At 42.3% G+C, this 22,726-nt stretch overlaps 1 protein-coding gene across 3 annotated transcripts in view; it reads left to right on the top strand.

Moving 5' to 3' along the window:
• The window catches only part of SLIT3 (slit guidance ligand 3), a 475,720-nt gene that overhangs the window by 177,141 nt on the left and 275,853 nt on the right, over nt 1-22,726 (top strand). The gene's annotated exons all lie outside the window — the stretch shown is intronic.

The raw sequence follows: 22,726 nt of genomic DNA on the forward strand, positions 1-22,726 counted from the left end.
AGAAAGGAAAGGCAGAGTAGGTGAAGGTGCAGACATCAACTGTATTTTTCAAGCTATTCAAGTTGACTTTAATGTTTTCACCAGAGTGCATCACCCCACATAATTTCTCTATTTTTTTATAGCTGTGCTAATGATGTTCTCATTTCTTCTGTAATCTGTTGCAGTCCTACACATTAGATTCAGTGATGACTTTGCAGAAAACACAGATTATGGTGTTGGCAGGAATTCCCTTCCCTGGAGGTATGAGACATTTGAGTTAGGTGAGGAGGGCAGAGTTTGCAGTTTTTCCTGGCAGTGGTTCAGTGCAGTTCTATATTTATTGTGACTCAAAAAAAGCCTTTTATTTAGTCTGTGTATGAAATGCCTCTTGCCTTTCTTTTGGAATTAGTGAAAGTTGAGAGCATTTTATATCCTCAGAGATTGTACATTTTTTACTAGTGAATGTCAATGTGACAGAAAATTTTGATTAATAATACCTATGGCAGGGGGAAGCCACTACAGGGCTTGAGAGAGTTGCAAATTATTTGGGGAGAGCAGGATTAGGGTATCAGTTGCTAATCTGTCTACTGCTACAGCACTAGAGCAATCTACGTTTAATTTACTTTTTCTGAGAATGATATGAAAAGGAAGAAATAATTTTCTAGGCCAGAAAATGTGAGTATGTTATTGTGCTAGGTTGTCATGGAAATGTTTTAAGAGACTACAAATAGTTAATAATACATAATATTGTAGATAATGCATTAGTTTAATCAATGAGTGATGCGGGTCAATGAACTAAAACTGATGTTAGAGGGAACTGAAAAGAAAATTAGTAATTTGAACTGTACTGTATGTTTTACATAAAGCTGAATATAGGCAGAAGAGATGAATAGAAGGAAATAGAGACATAGATTATTTGTGTAATTCTTCCACCTGTTCCTTCCAGTAAATAAGAAAGCCTGCTTTCTGTCCTAGATCAGCCTTCTTTACATAGATTAGCTTCTGCTCTGCCTCTTTGTCTTCTCAAAACATTTTTCAAATGTTTAATGTCTCAAGAATTAAAAATCCCCCTGTAAACTAGTTGTTTTTAATAACTCGTGTGCTTGGTTGTGAGCAGCACATGCTCTCAGCACTGGGGCTGAGAAACCAATCCTAAAGCAATTGTGTTTGTACTTTGCTCACTGATTTGAAGTGAAACATGTCAGTGACTGAAATCCATATACTTCTTAGGGCACCAGTCCCTCATCTCCCCCAGCCTCATGATATAATGCTTAGAAATGACTCTTTGCCTGCCTACAGCAGTCAGGCTGTTCAGTCACTGCCTGGGGAAATGGAACAATGGTGGAAGTGACTGGGGGACCACAATATCCACAATATCCTTCAGGGTCTCTCATCAGCCACCAGCAGGGCCACGGGGAGCAGATCAGGTGCTAAGTGTTACTCTTCAAAAGGTTCTGGGGAGCAGCTAGAGAGCATGAAGTCATGCAGACTTTTTTTATTAACTACTTGTTTAGGAAAGCACAGAGGTATTTTCTGCTGTAGCCTGAGCACCACCTCTGAATACCAGAAATCAAATAAAATTCCCTATTTCCTGCCTTTCCAAAGGCACTGCATTGCCTATAAACCTTGTTTAACTTTGGGCTGTGATTAACAATTCCCCATAAGAAAGGATTTTGGATATTCCAAAAAGGAAAGGCAAAGCAGTGATATGTGTGCTTCTAATATCAATGTGAGAAGAGTAAACAAGGAAAAATATTTCTATTTCTGTGATTTCCCATTTGACGTTTTTGTTTACAACTTAACTAGTAATGGATGGGATGAGAAAATGTTCAAACTGTGATTTTCAGTGGAGAATAACAATAACTGTCAGATTTGTACATATTTCCAGTACATTTTTACTTTTTTTTGCTAACCCACATCCTCATTTATGTTCAGCAGAGTCTATCTACGTACAAGTCAGCTGTTTTTTAATAAATACCTGAGCATCAATACTGTGTGTTTCCTACAGGATTTTTTACCACCACCACTGTGGGGTACAACTGCCTGTCCCTGACTGTGAGTTTTGTGTACTCCTGAGATTTATTTTACATGTGGTCGGAACGTGGAAGAAAAGGTCAGGTCAATGAGTGAGGTGCAGGAGAATGATGGGCTGCATTCAAGCAGAGCCTCCTCAGGGCAGTTCCTCTCCCTGGCCATCCTAAGTTTGGTTTAGTTGGTCTGCATCTTCTTTTTCTCTGTCAGAGTATTAAGATCTTCACAGACCTGCACTCTCAAAGCAGGAAATGCCTCAAAGTTAAAGATGTGGTTCAAAAGAGGGGGGGGGGGTGCTGCGTTGGCTGTTTTTTTCTATTTGTTTTGTTTAAGATGCCAAAAATTGGTATTTACTGAGTGCCCAGCATTTAGGAATGATGAGATGTAGTTGAGATGAGATTAATCATATCTCTCCATACTGAATTCTGGTGATTTATTAGAAAGAAATTACACTGACAAGCCATGAGCTTGTGTGGGCAGTCTAGGATCCATTCTTGCTTATGGCTTCCTAATAAACAGTGAAAAATCAACAACCATTGTTTCAATTCCAAGGGTAGAGCATGTCAGTAGTGAAAAAAATCGTTGCTAAAGGCAAACTTACTAGGTTTTGCCAAGAAGCTTGTGCAAATGGCATTAATTATGAAGAGCGTGATTTGTGTCATAGAGCATTTATGAAATTGAAACAAATAGACAAGACATTTCATTTTATACAAAATCAGCACCAATGTTTTAGACTTATTGGTCAGGTTAGGTGTTCTTCAACAGTAGAAGAATATTCTATTATTCTTTATTCTAATATTTCTACCCCATAGACAACAAAAAGCCCCCCCATGAAGAAACTCCAAAGCAGCACAGAAGGACAAGGGGATGGCCCAGTCTTCCTCATAACCAGGTGCCAGAAAATGGAAGAGGCTCAAGTGTCTTTTAACCCTGAGTTCATATTCTACATTTAGATTTAGAAACTTTGTACAGGTGCCACTTTACAATAGTTTGTTTTGTAAGTGGAAAGTCAAGCAGTTCTGCTGAGTGTTTTCCTGTCATTTGTGGTTTGTGTGCATTTGGATAATGCAGAAATATCCCTTGTGAGCTGCTGGGCCGTGATATCAGAACATCTCTGCCTGCAGTCACACGTCGACAGACAGGGAGATGGCTTTCTGCATATGATTTTGGAGAGGTTTAAGGAATTTGAAAGTTAGTGGAAATAGCATCTGTCAGCTATTATTGTAGTGTTGTTCTTCCTTGTTTAGCAAGTTGTCAACAACTAAATTGACAGAAAATCAGGCAAATGTATTTTTGTGTACAGTCCTTGACAAGTGGCGGAGGCCCATTTGTGTCTTTTCTTGGCAGTGACATTGTAGGTTCATGTACAAAATCTAAGCAAGTTATCACTTCACTGAAAGACATTGAGTTAAGACAATCAAAAATATTTGCTTTCTGTTATAATAACTATTTAATAATTCTACTGTAAATAAGAACCATTTGGAAAATAGAATGTAGTAGCAAGATACTTCAACTGTCTCTGAAGTGAGCTAAATGCTCCTTTTAGCAGTTAAGCCTTTACAGATGTCAGCTGAAGAGAACAAACATCTTCATAATTTATTTATCACAAGTGAAAGCTGATTTTTCTACTTGTTCATCTAGATATTACTTTCCTTTTTCTGTCTCCATCATGTCCACTTCAAAGCAAATGATGAGATTCTAAAATAACTTCTTTTTTTATGGATGCTTTTGAAGCTTCCCACAAGGTAGATCTTAGTCAAGAGAATCTAATAAGACGTTGTCCATCTGCAAAGCTTTTCAAGGAAATGCTCTTTTTTCTTTAATTTCCATATAATTTTGTTTTTGTTTAAGTCACCATAAGAGCAATGGAAGTTTTTACTGTCTCCTTCAGAGATTTCAAACCAACTGTTTTAGAACTAGATGTGTGCAAGAATTGTATTCAGGGCTATGGAAGAAGAGGAGCTTGGTCACAATCTTTTGGATTGACTGGTTTACTGCGTCTTCAGAAACTCTTTTCACCACAGGTGACCAAAAAGTATTTTTAAATTCTGGGATTTTCAGAGTGAGTGGAGATTTTAGGCTAACTGCAAGAAGGCTTGTAGGAAAGAGCTGTTAAACATGAAAGAGGTGGGGGGAGCACAAATCCCAAAGTGTTGCATGCTCCCTTGTTCCCTTCTAAAATTCTGTGTTCCTATTGCAAGGAAATATTTCTTTGGAGTGTAATGTTTACTTGGGGAAGATGGTGTTAAAGGAAAAAAACCCCTTTATTTAGCTGTGACATTCTTAGGACCATTTAGCTGCTAGATTGGGCTGTGCAGTGTTTGAAAAGAGGCAGAAATTGCAAGATAAGATCAACTGCTCACCTGGGGAGACTTAGAAAAGTTTCATATTTGAAGCACATGTTCCAAACGCTAGTCAGGAATGGATAGCATTAAATTCTTACATCTGGCATAGAGCTGCTTGCTTTTATGTTGGTTTCTTTTCTTGTTTTATTGTTTAAAAGGATAATAAAACCTCACAATAATATCTCATAATCAGTATAGAATATCTCCAGGCACCTCTTGAATGGTGGCTTTGCCAAGAAGAACATACGTCGTGGTTTATTTTGCCTACAGAAATGCTGAGGGTTTTCATCTGGATCCCCTTGGAAATAAATTTATGATTTGTACCAGTGCAAAAAAAGGAAGAGGAAAATATTCTGCACTGGCTGAATAGATGGTAATTCATTTTGGCTGTGTGGCAAGCAGAATTAATTATCCAAGCAACGTTACACCTTTGGCATGGCTTCAGCTGTTGCATGTTGCCATAGTTGCTTCAAAGCCAAGGCTCCTGCCATTTCCCTTTGCTTTTGGTATGGTTCTGTGGTTAGTAACTGGATACGAATAAACTGAAAATCCACCTTTAAATGAACAATGATTCCAACTTGTAGGTTTTTAGTGGGTTTTAAAGCAAATTTTAGCTGTACTTCACACATACTGATCTTCACTGCTTGGTTTTAGGATTGCAGAAAACGAAGTAAGAGCAAGGAAAAGACTTGAACAGGGAATGTACAGGTGTCTTCATGAGAGCTTTCTCTTAGAAATTCTTTCCGAATATTCCACGTCGTTTCAGTTAATTCCTTTTTTATTCTCAAATCTAATTCAATGCGGTGTTGATGGCAATGGACTGTTCATTTGATGTGTTTGTTGCTGGCAGATGTGTGTTAGCTGGATCATGTGTGCCCTGTTTGTCCACTCCTCTCTGATATTGGCTGTGGCCACTGTTGGTGACAGGTGCTTCAGCTCAGACTGGTTTTACATCTCTGTTTCTGTGGCTTCTGTTCTAGATTTTTTTTTTACCAGTTCAAATTCCTCTATAATTTTCCAAAGTAACTGTTTCCTCAGGACTCTGAGGGAATCAATATCCATGCATCCTTTAAAAATCCTAGTCACAATGCTTCCAGCTGGTGATTCCAGGTTATTTTCTTCCCTTCAGTTACAATGACATCTCTGAGGATAGTCCTTCCTACAGACAGTCTTTAATCCTCCCTTTAGTCTAATGGGGCTGCTTTTAGTTCTCTCTAAAGAAGTTCTTTTTTGAAGATGTCAGCCAGAATTTTATCCCAGGAATGTCCAGATGGTGTTTCCAGGAGGAGGAAAGCCACGCTTTGACTGTGATGTTTGGTTGGTCACACTGCCATGTTCTGATATCCCTTTCTGGAGGCAGAATCTGGGCAGTAATTCCAGGACTTGTGCATCCCCTTGTCCTGCCTCTCTTTAGGCCCTTTCACTCTGTGGCCCATCTCAGTGAATCTGTGGCTGGGTTTTTCCAGATTTACAGTTCTGTCAGCTTGACTTTGCTTTGATGTTTGGGTCTAACCACCTAGAACAGTGGACTACTCATTTTTCTTACTGTATGAAGAACTTGTCCCTATTACTAACGTGGTTTTTTACTATTTTCTTATAGAGGAACTATCTGGAAACATTCTGAGAATAGGCTGCAGTTCCAAACAAAGTTGTGATTACCTAAGCAGTTGGGTTTTTGCCATCAGCAAATGATCATTCACTTACTAATGTAGTGAACCATTTTAAGAGAATTTGTCTTGTTTGTCTCCTGTTACTGTTGGTTATAATCATTTGTCTGACTCAGTCTCTTAACTCCTTGCAAATTGTTCCCATCAAATTAAATTTTTAATCTATGACAATGCTAAATGCAGTTAATTGTTTATGGAATGTTCTATAGCATAGTGATAGAGATCATTTTGATCAATCAGGTGGCTCTAGAGCATACAGATATAATGCTGCATCACTGTATTTCAACAATCATTACTGTTGCTTTGGAAAGTGCCAGTCATGGTTAAAGATGTCAGCAAATTTAAGAGAATGACAGAAAATATCCATTTAAAAATCTTGGTTTAATTTAAAAGTTAATGGTGAAAAGTGTGCAATTGGAATTTTATTTTCCTTCTGGTACACCCAGTGATTACTGTCATGAGAGCAATAGGCAAGACATGGGATGAAAATTGTGCTAGATAAGTAATTTACTAACTACCATTCTGCAGTTCTACTCTTTCTTTAGACTGCCAGCTTGAACTATAAACTTGAGAACTCTTACACCTCTAAGACATTTTACTAAACAAATATTAATTTGATATTAAGGGTTACAGAATGGAAACTATTGCCTATACAGTACTCACAGTATTAAAAGTACCAAATGTAATATAAAAGGCAATCTTTCATAGAAACACATAAATTGAATCCTTAAAGAAATACTTTGCTTCTGATTCTTTTTCTGTAGACAGTTTCATCAAGCATGCTCCCAACAGATAATGTGAATGTCAAGGTGTAAACATGTCCTGAAACAACCCTTTAATTTGCCATGGGAAGTTATTATGGTGACTGTAAATTATGGGACTTCTTCATGCTAAATAAACCCAAACTGAAATCTAGACAAGCCATTAAGGAAATAAAGCATTGGTTTAATTCTATTGCATTCCAGCATTATGGAAAGACATCTTGGAATTGGGATTGATTGGAACATTTTAGACTGAATATTTTGACACTGAAATCTGATTATTTTCTATAATGCTCAGATATAGCAACTTATGCTGAGCTGCCAGCAGGATACCATGAGGGATGTTTGCATCTCAACCAGCCTTTCCTAGATCCTGACCCTGCATTTTCCTCTGCTGTTATGGATCGAGGCTCATGACTGTGGAATCTTTTCTATGTCTGAACTGGGTTTTTTGTTTTTTTTTTAACCAGGACAATTATGTCCTCCCAAGATTCCTGGAGAAACACTTTTGGTCTGCTTTGCTTTCATACAGGTCTCTACCAGTGCCTGAAGTCCTTGTATTTCATGAGGAGCAGGTCAGGCCTTACAAGGGCTCGTGTCATCCATCCTCCTCTTGCACGTGCAGGACCTCCAGAAGGTTTCATTCAGCACAAGGGTGTCTAGTGTAAGGTTTTAGCTGGGATTGTCTTTCCTTGTTTGACTTCCTCATCTAAATTTTAATTGTGCTGGATGAAATAAACAAGTGTGGCCATGTTTAGAACTTCAGGTTGAGATTTTTCTAAACAACTCTGCTCACATTTAAAATGTGTTAGGAAAACAACTTGGAGATGTTTTTGTGTCTTTTAATTACTGTATTGACTTGTGCCTCAGTAATTTTCCTTAAAATTTCTGATTTATGATCAGTGAAGGTTTTGTGAAAAAGTAGAAGCCTCATTTTTATTTCAAACCATACATTTGTCGTCTCAACTTGATCAGTAACAAGCAAACTTCACTCTTGATATTGGAGGAGTTCAAAGTTTAGCCTGTGTGTCTTCTTAAGCATCACATACGGGAAGGAAAATCTTATGTACCTGATAAGTTACTTTTGTTTGAAATATTTTTCAGGTGGGATTTTTTTTGGGGGTGGTCATTCGCTAAAAAACAAAATCATTTTATTAATGGTTCAAAAAACACCCTTGCCTTGGGGTTATTTGGGTTTTGTCTCTAACTAGAAAAAGGAAACACTTTTGCCAAATAGAACTGAGCTTCCTACAATACCGCCACATGGCTAAAATTGCTAAAATTACTGGGCAATTTTGATAAGTAGTTATTATATTAAAAAGGGGGTCTTCAAATGCTTTACTGATCAATGGGTAACCAGGGCCATGCCACAAAGAGATTTTAAAGAGAAATGGAGCAGATCAGTCTGTGTGCATTAGGAACTGGTACCAGGTGGCTCAGGAAAAGCGTCCAGGGTCACTTCGTGCTGTTCTGGCTGAAGGCCTGGATGCCTCCTGTGTCACAGCTATGATACCTGCAGTTTTGGGTTTACATCCACAAACTGGACTTCCTTTTTAATTCTGTGAAACTGTCTGCTAAAAGGAGAAACATTGTGTGTGCTGTTTATTTTTTTATATATATTCAGGAACTAAAGAAATATCTTGGTCTTCCTCGTTAAGATAAAATTGTCAAAACTACCTCATCTTATAAAACTCAGTAGAACAGGAAAATTCTGAGCTGGTGTTTTTATTTTCCTGTTGAAATATTTTTAGTGTCCAGAGTGTATATTTGACTCAATTTTCTATAACTACTCAAAGCAGAAAGCCCTGAGTTATGCGTTATTTGTAAGGTATGAGCAACAAAAGCAAGGGTTAAACAGAGCCCTGAAAAAACCTCAGGTTATGTAAAACCACTTGCCAAGTTTCTAAAGTGAAAGGCATGAAAACAGGTCATAAATCACTGTGTCTGCAGAAGATGAAGTCTCCAGAATGTATTTTATACGCAGCATTCTGATTTGCCCAGGAGGAAGCTCCTTGTTGGGATAAATGCTGTAACTATAGTGATAACACACTTGGACCTGCAGCTTCCAGTGCGGGGCACAGCCAGGAGAGCACCACACCATCCTCTTGCTGTGCTTCCAGATAGGAAGGGGAACATTTGTCTCACAGTAATTTCGTTTTTTAATGGGAAACTATATGTAAACCACAGAAGAAAAAAGAAAAAAAAAAAAAGAAGGTAAAGAGAGGTTGCTAAAATACTTCAAGGAAACTTGTATACTTCTTTTCCTTACGTATTGCCTAACAGCAAACAAGAGCAAAGAGACTGGGGTTTTTTGGTGTTTTTTTTGTTTTGTTGGTTTTTTTTGTTTTTTTTTTTTTAAGAAAAAGCTTTTTTGGGAAAAAAAGTTTTAAAATTTCTTTTCTAAAGACAGCTTTTCAAATGTTTCTATGTAATAACATGCTGGGGTTATTTTATATGTGTGCATTTGGATCGAAGTATCTTTACAGCTCTGGCTAGATCCAAACACTCTGAGGTAGAGGTGAGATCCCCCTGTGCCTCTCTGGACCCACATATGCTTCTCTGCTCCTCCAAGTCCTTTGGGAGGAGCCTGCCAGATGGAGCAATGTGAATCTATGCACATACATTCAAATAAGTAAAAAATCCAGATTTGATACATATCCCAGAGGTTTCTGAGTGATCTGAGGATGTTTTGAAGGTTTTCTTGAGATCGCTTGTTTGTTTTTTACGTGTTGCAGATAGCAGCTCTTTCACTGCAATCTGCTGGCTCTGCAGCTCAGCTCCCTGTGCTGGGTGGTTCTGTCAGTCCCCTCTTGTGCTGAGTCTTTGTGGCTGTGAAGAAAAAAAATATTACTCTTCAGGAAGATAATAGTCACTGAAGAAAAGCCCATTATTTTGTGACAGACAGACTTTGTGTCTGCAGGGCTTGTTCAGCACTCAGGAAAGAGGAGCTGAATTCTCACCTGGACCTTCTGTGGAAGGGACATATGGGGAGATGAGATGGAATGGCACTTGTAAAATTACTTACTGTTCTGAGCTACCAGAACTGTAGCTCTGTGATTTTCCTGTGCTTGGCTTGCATTTTGTCTAAAAGTATCAAGTGAGTTTTTATTTAGAATGACACGTTCTGATACATCATATGACAGTAGTTTATGCACTCTAATCAGTTGTAGTTCAATCTCACGGAAAACTTTCATGTATCTTTTCTTTTTCTTTTTCTTTGCTAAAGAAAGGTTTGATATATCAATGTCTAATATGAAAGCTTGCTTTATTCTCCCCCAATGGTGTTTATTCCTCTCTTCTCTCTGTAAGAAGTTGCTATGTTCTCTGGGGACAGCACCAGAACCAGTAGTCTGAATTCTTGGGTTTTATCCCATGTCTGTTCCTTACTGCATTTCTCCTCAATAACTCACTTTACCTGTCTGTGTTTCTGTTCATCTCATGTATAAAGTGAGAATAACAATATTGTGACTTCCTTGGAAATAAACTGGGAATTTCTTTCTGAAAATCAATAAGTAAAATCTCTGTTAAGGGCCAGTCACTGTTTTCTCACTCTAAATAAGATGTCTTGAGAATTTGCTTCTCAACTTGGACAAGATGCCTGTGGAAGTACCTTGTCAAAATAGTAAAAAATTTTGCCTGGAGGTATTTTTTAAACTGCGGAGACAAAACCAAATTATTTAAAAAGTTTTCTGAGAGATGTATGGTTTCTGTTTGCAGGAAGAGAAGATAGAATTTTATCCTCTGTCCACATTAATGGAAGTAATTTTCAAACATAATTTTGCCCACAGACACTTCCCCCCACACCATATTCCCTAATTCTGCCTCTCACAGACACTTGTGGCCTTTTCTGAGCAAGCTTTTCCAAAAAACCAAGATGTAGCAAGCCCTTGGTACAGAAAGGTTGGTGTCAGAGATTCATTCTCTGCCATTTCGAGTGTCTCCATCTTGGCTGGGTCCCTCTGCCTCTGGCAGAGGTGGATGTGCAGGCAGGGATGGATGAGGAGGCAGGGATGGATGAGGAGGCAGGGATGGGTGTGCAGGCAGGGTTGGATGTGCAGGCAGAGGTTGGTGTGCAGGCAGGGATGGGTGTGCAGGCAGAGGTTGGTGTGCAGGCAGTGGTTGGTGTGCAGGCAGGGATGGGTGTGCAGGCAGAGGTTGGTGTGCAGGCAGAGGTTGGTGTGCAGGCAGGGATTGGGTGTGCAGGCAGAGGTGGATGGGAAGGCAGGGATGGGTGTGCAGGCAGAGGTTGGTGTGCAGGCAGGGATGGGTGTGCAGGCAGGGTTGGATGTGCAGGCAGAGGTTGGTGTGCAGGCAGGGTTGGATGTGCAGGCAGAGGTGGGTGTGCAGGCAGAGGTTGGTGTGCAGGCAGGGATGGGTGTGCAGGCAGAGGTTGGTGTGCAGGCAGGGATGGGTGTGCAGGCAGAGGTTGGTGTGCAGGCAGAGGTTGGTGTGCAGGCAGGGATGGGTGTGCAGGCAGAGGTTGGTGTGCAGGCAGGGATGGGTGTGCAGGCAGAGGTTGGTGTGCAGGCAGAGGTTGGTGTGCAGGCAGAGGTTGGTGTGCAGGCAGAGGTGGGTGTGCAGGCAGAGGTTGGTGTGCAGGCAGGGATGGGTGTGCAGGCAGGGTTGGATGTGCAGGCAGAGGTTGGTGTGCAGACAGGGATGGGTGTGCAGGCAGAGGTTGGTGTGCAGGCAGGGATGGGTGTGCAGGCAGGGGTTGGTGTGCAGGCAGAGGTGGGTGTGCAGGCAGAGGTTGGTGTGCAGGCAGAGGTTGGTGTGCAGGCAGGGATGGGTGTGCAGGCAGGGATGGGTGTGCAGGCAGAGGTTGGTGTGCAGACAGGGATGGGTGTGCAGGCAGGGGTTGGTGTGCAGGCAGGGATGGGTGTGCAGGCAGAGGTTGGTGTGCAGGCAGAGGTTGGTGTGCAGGCAGAGGTTGGTGTGCAGACAGGGATGGGTGTGCAGGCAGAGGTTGGTGTGCAGACAGGGATGGGTGTGCAGGCAGGGGTTGGTGTGCAGGCAGGGATGGGTGTGCAGGCAGAGGTTGGTGTGCAGGCAGAGGTTGGTGTGCAGGCAGGGATGGGTGTGCAGGCAGAGGTTGGTGTGCAGGCAGAGGTTGGTGTGCAGGCAGGGATGGGTGTGCAGGCAGGGATGTGCAGGCAGAGGTTGGTGTGCAGGCAGGGATGGGTGTGCAGGCAGAGGTTGGTGTGCAGGCAGGGGTTGGTGTGCAGGCAGAGGTTGGTGTGCAGGCAGGGATGGGTGTGCAGGCAGAGGTTGGTGTGCAGGCAGGGATGGGTGTGCAGGCAGAGGTTGGTGTGCAGGCAGGGATGGGTGTGCAGGCAGGGATGGGTGTGCAGGCAGGGATGGGTGTGCAGGCAGAGGTTGGTGTGCAGGCAGGGGTTGGTGTGCAGGCAGGGATGGGTGTGCAGGCAGAGGTTGGATGTGCAGGCAGAGGTTGGTGTGCAGGCAGGGATGGGTGTGCAGGCAGGGACGGGTGTGCAGGCAGGGATGGATGTGGAGGGCAGGGATGGATGTGCAGGCAGGGATGGATGTGCAGGAAAAGGAGCTGCAGTGTGTGAGCAGCAGAGGACAGGATGAATGGCTCCTGAGGGTGAGCAGCTTGCACAAGACAAAGGAGAGAGCACTGCAGCTCCCAGGGAAGAGGCAGCATTTCTCAGTGTGATGATGAAGTGCTTCCATGGAGCTGCAGCAGCTACAATAGCACTTCCATCTGGTAACTTCACTTTTATGGAATGCTTTTGCCAGATTTTTCAGTATTTCAGTGAACATGTGTATGTTTATATTGGAGAAAGGAGTTTGCTTTAATGTCATCTCTTCTGAGACACACTCGGTAATAAACAACTCCAAATCACACCTTACGTTTTTTATCAGGAGTGAACTCAAAATGTTAAGCTGAATTTCAGACTAAAGCTATTCATCACTTGAGAATGCACCTGGGTTTTTGATAAAATATGTGTATCTCAATAGAGGGTTAGTGTGGGAAATTCAGGCACCCCAATTTTATCTAAACATGGGATAAGTGTGTGAAATTCAGGTACCTCCTGTTTGTTATTTTCTCAATTTTAGGTCACGATGTCTTTTGATTTCTGTCACTGAAGTGATTAGAGCTGAATGAATTTTCATGCGTACAGGTTGGGGAATGAGAGGAATTGGTGCCATGTGTTTCCCATTGTGGGAACCTTTATGATATCATCGACAGAGAACATGCTCAATATGCCTTCCAGACTTGGCCTGCTATTTAGGTTGTGTGATTGCTTTGGACTGTGTCAGGAAAATATTCATATTCCCCTTGGTACATGAATATTAAAATATTTAAAGCATTTAGTCAATAAGAGGAATTATTCCCCCCCCAAAAAACAAAAAAAAGAGAACCTTTACATTCCTGATGAAAATATTTGCAGTATCTTATTTAACATCTAAGTCTCATTTTGCCATGGGCACTCTCAGAAGCTCCCTATTCAATGGAGCACTAAAGCTCACCTATGCATCCTTTGGTATTCCCAGAAAAAACACATTTTTGGTCCCAGTTGCTAGAAATAAAGTCCTCCTTCTGTCAGCATATGGGTAACAGCTGTCATTACCACCAGCCAGTTATATTGTCTGCTGTCCCAGTCCTTTATCTGTCCAACTCCAGACACTAATTCAGAAAATCAGAATAAATAATCAAGGCATGTGGAGCTGGGGCCAAGTGTTTTTTATTTGCAACACCTGTTGCCTTTTGGAGGGCACAGTCAGTCTGAGCCACAGCAGCTTTCTAGATTTCCTAAGTGGACTTCATGAGAAGTGTCTTTGCAGGTTTGTTTTATTTTTTTAGTGTAACTTCTCATTTTCATTTTCATTACAAGTTTAAAACCCAAAATAACACCACACATCTTCAGCAAAGGACTGGGCAAAACATTTGCAGTGGGTGGAACTATGCCCATTTTCACCTTGTGATACATGGATTGTGTTCAGCTGCAGAGTGCTGTTCCCCCAGCTCTTCTGCTGCTGGGGCAGGGGACATGAAGCATCTCAGACAGAAAGCTCTCCTGTCCTCCTCCTCCTTAGTCTTTTTTTTCTTTACTAGTGTGTATGCTCACTGCAGTTCTCTTTATGAATCCTTGGATTTTCTCATGTCAATTTTCAAAGTGCAGTGTGTTTTGGTTGAGGAGGGAGGTACCTCTCTTCCATTTCCTCAGATGTTTCCAAACTCTTAACTTTTTTTTTAATTTCTGCCTCCTGAAACCATGTCAGTTTAAGCTGAGATGTTTTTCAAGTTTCAGACAAAGCAGAGCTGGGGTGTCAGTGTTTGAGTGCTCAGTGATTCAGTGACGGGGCTGCTGGCTTGGCCAGGTGTTTGGGGCACCTGGTCCTTGTTGTGTGAGGTTGTAGTCACCCAGAACAGCTCAACACAACCATGCACAGCTGGGCTTCCTTGGGTGTGAGCTGAAAAGAGATCCCTCATGTGAGTTTTTAAAGAATTTAAGTTTGTTATTCTTAGAGGAACTGGTAGAAGATATGCTTTGGAGGATACAGCCTCTTGTGCAGGTCAGACAAATTATCTCTTTTTCAACCAATTAGTTGAATTAGCTAATCAGTGTAATAAATAATATTTTATCTGTCCAGAAACCTTGAATTACTTTTGTCTTTAAACTGTCACAAAAATTATATCTTATTTAATCAGGTTTTCAAATCAGTTTTGTATGGTGAAATTTAGAAAAGTAGAAAGAGGACTACACTGTCTAACAAAATTAATTAAAACTCAAGAGTAATTTAGGCTCTGAAGATCCAATACCTCTCTAAAGCACAGTTAATTATAGTAATTTAAAAAAATTACTATTAGCTCTCTTCTGTAATGGGAAAACTATAAACTCAAAGCCTGAAAAATGGAATGTATTTCTTGCAAATGTATGTAGGTACATACATACCACACACATATATATACATATCATATATACATATATATATACACACACACACACACATGGTCATAGCATCCAGTTCTATTTTCTACAATGGACTACAGTGTCCACTGTGAGGTATGGCTGGCTTTGCTAACTGTATTAACAGAGGTAAAAAATTCTGCACTTGAGTTCCCAGTGTAGGTGATTTTCTGTACTATTTTAAAAAAAAAATTAATTTTTTGAGAATTGATTGGTCTCTAGGTTTACAGTTACACAAGTACAGGACAGAAAGGAGAAATGAAAATACAGCCTCTGTATGCATACAGCTATATGCATGTATTTATCTTAATTTGAAGTAATTACTTTCTTGCAGAACAGCCAATGATTTCTCATTTCTGCATGTAAACAACATTTATTAAAAGTTAGAAAAGATAAAATACATTTTGGATAAAAAGGCTCTTAAAACTCTTAAACTAAATTAGTTTTGTTCTAGAAAGAACCACCTTTTCTTCACTGAAAGTTTTTGGAGGCTCTGTGAAATAGCTGTTCATGCAAGGCTTCTGCTGCTTGGGCTTTAATCATTTTAACAAGGTTATAACATTTATTATATTTAGTATGTACTCCATATCTATCTATAAACCTACATATTGTACTCAAATCCAGAATCCATACAAGAGACCTCTGGATATTCAATTTCCTGGCAAAATGCCTCAGTGGTAAATGAGCACGGCCAGAGTTGAAGTGGCTTCAAAGCAATGCGGGACCAACAGGCTGAGCCTGCACCCATTTCAGTGCTGCTTGGGTGGAAGGGGCAAGGAAAGAAACAGAGAGCTGAAGATGTTCAAGGAGTCCACAGAATAAAACCCACCTGTCTGTTCTGAGGTCTTTTCAAAGACCTTGAGTGCCTCTAAGTGGCAGGAGTAAATAAGAGTGGCAGAGTTAAATCTTCATGTAGAAGCGCACTCCAAATGGGATTAAATGTCAACAAATCCATGCTGAAAGGATCTCTCTCTTTGCAATTTCCTGCATGGGAATTACCACACTCTGGAGGGGAAAAACAAAAATGCAGACATGGTGTGACCTGGATGTGAGGAGATGCTGTGACTTCCCTGGGTGGAGTTTATATTTCAAAACTCCCTCAAAGATACCCATTTTTAACAAATATGAAGAATCACACCTGTGTTTTTCACTGCCCCCAGAGTCGTTATTTGTTCTTCAACCACTGAGACTAACTGGAACAAAGTGTAATACTAGTTAGGGTTTGTTTCTTAGTTTCTTAGTTAATGTCCTGACAGTCCATACAGTATATTTTCTGTGATGGGCAGTGGCTGGGGGTGGCTGGCAATGGAGTCAGGCCCTTGAAAAGCTCTGTGGGCTCAGCAGCTGCTCCCTGTGGGGCTCATCTTTGTACCAGAATGCTTTTGGAACAGGCAACTACCGCCAGTGGAGCCCTTCCCCTCTGCCACAGCTCCAAACCTCCCCTCTGATACAGACACTTCATTTTGTGATGGGATATATTGATTTTGTGTGCTGCTGCTATGATTTCACCCATTACCACCAAATCCAATCTTCTCCAACAGTTACAAGCCCACCCCAAAGTGACAGGTCTCTTTGGAGAGCACCCAGGAAGAAAGCTCCCATTTTCTGCAGTCTTGCTAGGGAGTAGTAGGGTTTTTTCCCCCTACATAAAGGCTTTAATGAGGTATCTTTTTCCTTTAAAAAAATCATTATCTTTCAGATTTCTATAAAGGTGACAAAAGAGGAGCATTTTCTAAATTTAGATGTTTTGCCTTCCTGCTAGGAGCATTATTCCCCATGCTCTGTGAATGATCATTCCTTTGGTAATTACGTAACTTTTGTTTTGCTTTCTAAGGTTTTATTTCAGGTCCATGTATAAATGCTAATGTGAAACAAGTATTTTCTGATTAAATGAGATGGCTTAAATAATCTTTTTTTTTTTTTTTCTCAATAACTGAATTGCAAGGACAAATTTGATTCCCTTAATCCTAAAAAAAGTCCGGAATTTTGTTTTTCATTAATAGCAGCACTATTCCCTCAGGTTTTAGAACAGTGCTTAAGATAAAAATGTATTTTGTGTGTTCTCAATTAGTGTGAAAATGTGCAAATGTCACAGGTTGTTAATTACTTGAAGCTAGGAACCTGGAAGGAGGACAGGAGGGGCTCTAGTTTTCCTTTGATGAAATGAAATTTCATGGTCCCCATAACTCAGTGCTGAATGAAGGAGGGGGTGTCTCCCCAGTGATAAATTTGCTCTGTGTGGCCTGAGATTTATTGGAAGCTGAATCCTGGCCATAGGGTCAGTTTAGGAAAACTCTGCCAGCAGAGCAGTTCTCTGGGCCTGGTACCACCAGCATGATATAATTAAATATGTTGTTTGGCCAGCAGATCAGAGTGGGAGCTGGAATTAGGGTATGAGAGCAGTGCTAGCACAGCCAAACAGGCAGGGTGCAAATCAGCCCTGCTCGTTGCATTCTTCCTCATTTAAAAGGAAGGAAAAAAAAGAAATGGAGGTGAATAAGATTTGTTCATGTTCTGATTACCTCCCTATAGAAGGTCTTAGAAAGTCTGACACTTAGAGGAGAGGTAGGAGGGCAAGACAGGGTGGAATGGCAAGGCAAGATTGATCCTTGAGAGGCTCAGGGAGTGGGGGGAAACATGTTACAAATGGTAATAAGGCAAGTTAAGAAAAATGATACCAGATGTGGCTGTAATGCCAACAATCAGCAAAAAATGTAAACATACATAAAGCTGTGGTAATAAAGCTGTTACAGCTGTAATGTTCAGGATGGAAAGAAAAATGAGGTCTCCCTTTTTATCTTCAGCTCTATCACGTTCTGCCTTCTCCTGAATCTTGGTTTTCCCCTCATCCACTCTATCCTGTTAAACCTGTGATCCATCTTCATGGAAATTTGGTAGAGACCATTTCCAATGTTTTGTATAAAAATAAAATGCAATGCTGCCAACATCTTTTACAATGAACGGTTCTATTTATATCAAAGAACACTTTTGAACTCTTCAGCATATTTCACAACCAATTAAATTTCTAAGTGTGTGGAAGCATGTGAAAATTGATCCCATTAAATCACAAAGTGTGAGGGTTCAGACAAGCCCTGTGCACCACTGGAGCCACACATCTGTGTGTGCTGCCTGTCCTCCTCTCCTGGATCACAGTCCCCTGATGCTGGCATGTAAGGCCACCCAGGAGGCCACAGGTCTGCCAGGAATCTGCTTCCTTTGGATTGGTGGCTTCCATGGTGTACCTGACCAGGAGTTTAAATCTCCTGCCTCTTGTTCCAGATACACCAGACTCTGCCCCAGAGCACCTTGAAACCTGTTGAGAGCTGGGTGACCATTTTAAGGGCACACCTTATATTCTCATCAGTTATAAGATCTGGGAGTTCTTGTACTTTGTTAATTTTTTTTAATATGCAGATCTATACAACAAACATAAAATTTCAAAAGGCCACAAAGTTTGTGTGTTCCTACAGACAAGGGATCCATGCCTGCAGAAAGCTTTGTTTTTCACTGTTTATGAGCTCAGTGATTCAAAATTTGATAATTAAGGTGTTTTCTATCGATCCCATGATTCTTCCTAGTTTTAATGATGCAATAGCTCTTGGATCACTTATTAATAATGATGAAAACTTTCAGGACTTCCAGTTGTTCCCAGCTTTCTGGGACTCCCTAATAACTGGATCACATCAGCCTAGTGAGTTAGTGCAATCCTAATGCATCCTGAGCGTGAATGACTAAAAAGTCACGTGGCTGCTTTAAGAGCTGTAAATTTTGCATGTAACTGTGCAAAAAAGTACAACCTTTTATGGTTTGTGGTCTTGAATCACTAAGTTTGTGCCACACTCCTCTCATTTTATGGGCTCTTGTACATATGATTAAAGGAAATATTTTTTAATAAGCTGTTTTGTAAAACTACACTCTGAGCTTGCAGGGAGTGGATACATTTTAATAGTGCTTGGAATTTCCAGTCCTGCTTATTATACAGAGTTACTCAGTCCTTTCCTTATTTAGTCAGAAAGTTTTTCAGATTGTCTGTCAGATGTTGTTCCACTCAGCCTCAGCATTTAATTCACATATTCTCACAGTTCTTATCATGGCATAAATACTTCCTGTCTTCTTTTGTTCTGATTTTTTGACTGCATCCCTTTGCATTCAAGTGGGGAATATCCTAATGCCCAGGCAAACCCTTAGGATTGTTCCCATCAGGAAGGACTCAGCTGTGGCTCAGCTGGGAGGCTGTGCACTGTTGGCATGACTGCAGCAGGATTTCATGCCTGCAGTACAGGAGAAGTGTTGCTGTCAAGAGGAGCTGTAGAGAGCAGCAACGTTGTCTGCCTGCTTGTCTGTGTGTTAGGTGCTGGTTTTGAGTGACACTTTGATTCTTACTCACATGGTCACCCTTTCTGAGGCATACCCATTTCCCGAGATGACACGAGATCTGAAATTTGTGGCTTCTACAGGTGTATCAATCCTTTCATTCCAGTTGATTTCTTTGTTCTGTCCCCTCAATACTGACTGTATGAAATGCCTTCAATAATTCAAGTTTTTGAGTCATGCTTTGGAAAGAGTCAATTATCTTATTAGTGATTGAAGTTTCCTTCCTATTATTGCTTCATACCAAGTAGAATCACTGATTCTGTCTGGGACATCCCTCACGCACCTCTGTTCCCGTTTCCAAACTTGAGCTATGTGGAAGAGGCAGTCTTAAAACAGGAATGCTCGTCAGGAGGAACCAAGGCTTTTGCACATTGCTGCTATGGCCCTGAGAGCACAACCTGCAACCTGGCAAGTGCTTCCTACTGTGTAGAACATCCATCTACGAGCAGAGTCCTCTTGGTGCCCCTTTTGCTCCTGTTTGATCCCACACCAAGCCCTGAGTGCTGTCTCCCCTGTGGTCGGGCTCTCACCTCCCCCCTGCTCACGTGGCTGTTGGGGGGAAGAGCTGCAGCACTGCCTGGAGCCCTGGCTGGTTTTGGGCAGATGCTCTGCTCAAATCCCTTCTTCTGCCAATGCAGCATCACCTGCCCTGCAGTGACAGCTCCATGAATTCGTCTGGAAAGCATCAGTGATCTGGAGTTGCAAAACAGAGTATTTCTGCAAAGAAGAAACAGAAAAATAGTCATATAAGGGAAAGGAAATAGGTGTTGAAGGAAAAAAAAAAACCTGTTACAGGATTGTAATGAGCCACTTTTCTCAAGTGTTTGTACAAAAATATTCTCTAGAAGACTTCAAGGTGATAAAAGTAATGGCTTCTGGGAGTTGTTTGGTACTGACTTGAAAATAGAAAAAAAAAAAACAAAACAAGACTCCAAACCCAAGAAAAAAGCTTTATGCAACCCCCCTCAAAAACACAGTTCTGAGCTATGGACAACAAATGGAGTCAGAGAGGAAAACTGCTGTTGTCAAGTTAAGTTACTGCTGAGCAATTCGCTGTGATTTTTGTTGATCAGATTTATAGTAACTCAGGATAAACATTTGAGAGGACACTGTGTTCTCACAGGTACCTCTGCAGTTCCTTGGAACACTGAAATAGTTGTTCAAGATGCAGTCTTTATTTTCAGAGAAGCCAACTGTCTAATTAGGGCCACCCAGAGAGCGAAGAATTGCAGTGACTCCCTGGAAGTGCTGGTTTAATCTCTTGTCTCCATTCTGTGCCAGGCTGCTGGAGCTGCTCCTGCCCCACACAGGTGCCCAGCCTGCACCACCCACAGCAGCCCTGGGCACACAGGAGGCTGTGGAAGTTCCCATCTCTGAGCCTGCTGAAGGGGCTTTGGTTCCTGCATCACAGCAGAGGAAAATGTGGGTAATTGAGTGCAGGCAGGAGCCCCCACCAGTCCTTTGCCCTGGAGATAAGAACGAATAAATAAATAGTGACGCTGTGGTCAGGGAGGCAGGTAGTTCAGAAGGGAGGCAAGAAGTCAAGTGTGGGAGTTGTGAAGCTGGTGCAGACTGGGAGGAGGGTAAGAAGAAAGCGTGGGAGCTCATTGATTCTTTTTTTGAGTGCATCATTCAGTTTCAGTCTGTAGTGAAGACAAGCTACAGAGTTTTTCACAGGGAGTTTTAAATATGTATGTATCTACATGAAACAGCCTTAAAAATCCTCATTCTTTCCAACATGTATTTTTTAGCCCAAAATGATTATTTGAATAGTACTATAATCCCTCTCATGGCCTCTTATTTTCTCTTAGGATAATATGTTTTTGTGAGAGGAATCTTCCTCCTGGAGTAAACCAAGTTTAAAATTTGCATTACCATCAATAAGAACATGAATATCTCTGTGCTTTTCATGTTTTGGGTATGAAATGATGACTGCACTGGCTCCTCACAGCAAATCAATGTCACTCCAGGACTGAACACAAGGCTCAGCTCCCGTGGCAGTCAGTGGACTGCCAGAGGTTAAAGTTTCAGTGTAGAGTTTTGCCCGGGGGGTTTCGAGCCGATCTGATAAGCTCTCAACACCCCAACACTACACCCCAGAATAGCTCAGCATTCATTGGGAAGCATAAAAGGAGCAGGAGGCTGATGTGACAGCGTCAGGAACAAAAAAGGTTTAATAAAGGCAAAATAACAAACTCAAAGCGATCCAGGTGCCACAGGCTTGTGCTCCTGGTAAAGACACCTCACAAAAGCGATTTGGCTTCTTTGTTCTGTGCTTTTCTACTCAATGGCCCAGGCGGGACCTTTTGGCTTATGGCAAATTAGCTGTCCCCAAACTTGAGGTGAAGTTCCCAAGGTCCTATCAGTGACTTTTCTACCTGATCACCGGGAGAAACTTTCTGGGCTCTTTCCTTTTTGGGGGACAGAGGAAGGTTCTGTCACTCTGTCCATAGGGGGCACATTCCTACATTTCAGCAGGGATGCCTCCATGCAGGTGGAAGGCCCAGGTGTGGGCGAGGGTTTGGCCCCAGCTGAGGGCTCAGCCACCCGGTACCTGAGCAGAGGGAGGGAGCTGTGCTCATCCCGCCTCTGTCTCCCCCAGGTGTCACTGTTGGTCCACACTGTGGGTGCCCACCCTCCCTCACCCGTGGGTACCTGTGGCACAGGGACCTGAGGCAGGGCATGTCCTGTTAGAGTGTGGGCAGAGTTTGGTGGCAGCCACGGAAATACCGCGGGCTGTTGCTTCGTTCATGTGGACATGTATTGTATATTTTCTGCTCCATTCAAGGGGTGTTTTCCATCAGTCCCAGAGCTGAGCTGCGGACAGAGCTGGTGGGAGAATCAGGGGCCTGGAGCAGGACGTGAGCTGGAGGTGGGACTGTGCCTGGACCACCGTCCCTCTCCTGTCCTCAGCCGGCTGAGTGCTTCCCTGGCTCCGCAGGGATGTGAGGGAAGCAGGACACAAAGGCTTTGTCAGCAACTCTGCCAGCGTCCCCCGGTCCCCACTCCGAGCTGCCCCTCGCTGGGGTGGCCCTGTTGTCACCCTGTTGTCACCCTGCTGCCGGCCCACCTGGCACTGCGGCTGAGGGGACAGCGAGGAGGGAGGGGGAGACGGGCCAGCGCCCTTGAGGAGCCAGAGCGGATCCATTCTGCAGTACCCCAAAGCCGGGAAGTTACTTAGCTTCTAGTTACCAAAAACGCAGTGCAAATTAATGTTTTCCTAAAGATGGTTTTAATTTGGGCGAGGCCGCTGGTGTCGGTGTGCGGCCGCCCGGGGGAGCGGGGCAGGGAGCGGCCGAGGGCCCGCAGCGCTGCTGGGCGTCCCCGCCAGCGGGGCCTGCTGCCCTAATGAAATAATCACAGAATGCCAGGCTGTTATCCAATTAGGCTGACATTTCACCATCGCTGGCCGCTAACTGGATTAGGGCCATTGTGAAAGGATTAGCTGTGCAGCAGAGCCCAGCGGAACGAGCGAGGCGCCGGCGCTGGGCACGGCGCTCCCCGCACGGCCGCGGGGGAAGCGACTCATTACACACAACAACACAAAGGGTTCCAAATCTGTGACACCGGCGTGGAAATCCTCTGCGTCCTTGAAACGGGTTTTTCTAATAAATAATTCAGGGATTGTGCAT

Source organism: Motacilla alba, chromosome 13 (assembly GCF_015832195.1).
Source record: "Motacilla alba alba isolate MOTALB_02 chromosome 13, Motacilla_alba_V1.0_pri, whole genome shotgun sequence".
NCBI classification, from domain to species: domain Eukaryota; kingdom Metazoa; phylum Chordata; class Aves; order Passeriformes; family Motacillidae; genus Motacilla; species Motacilla alba.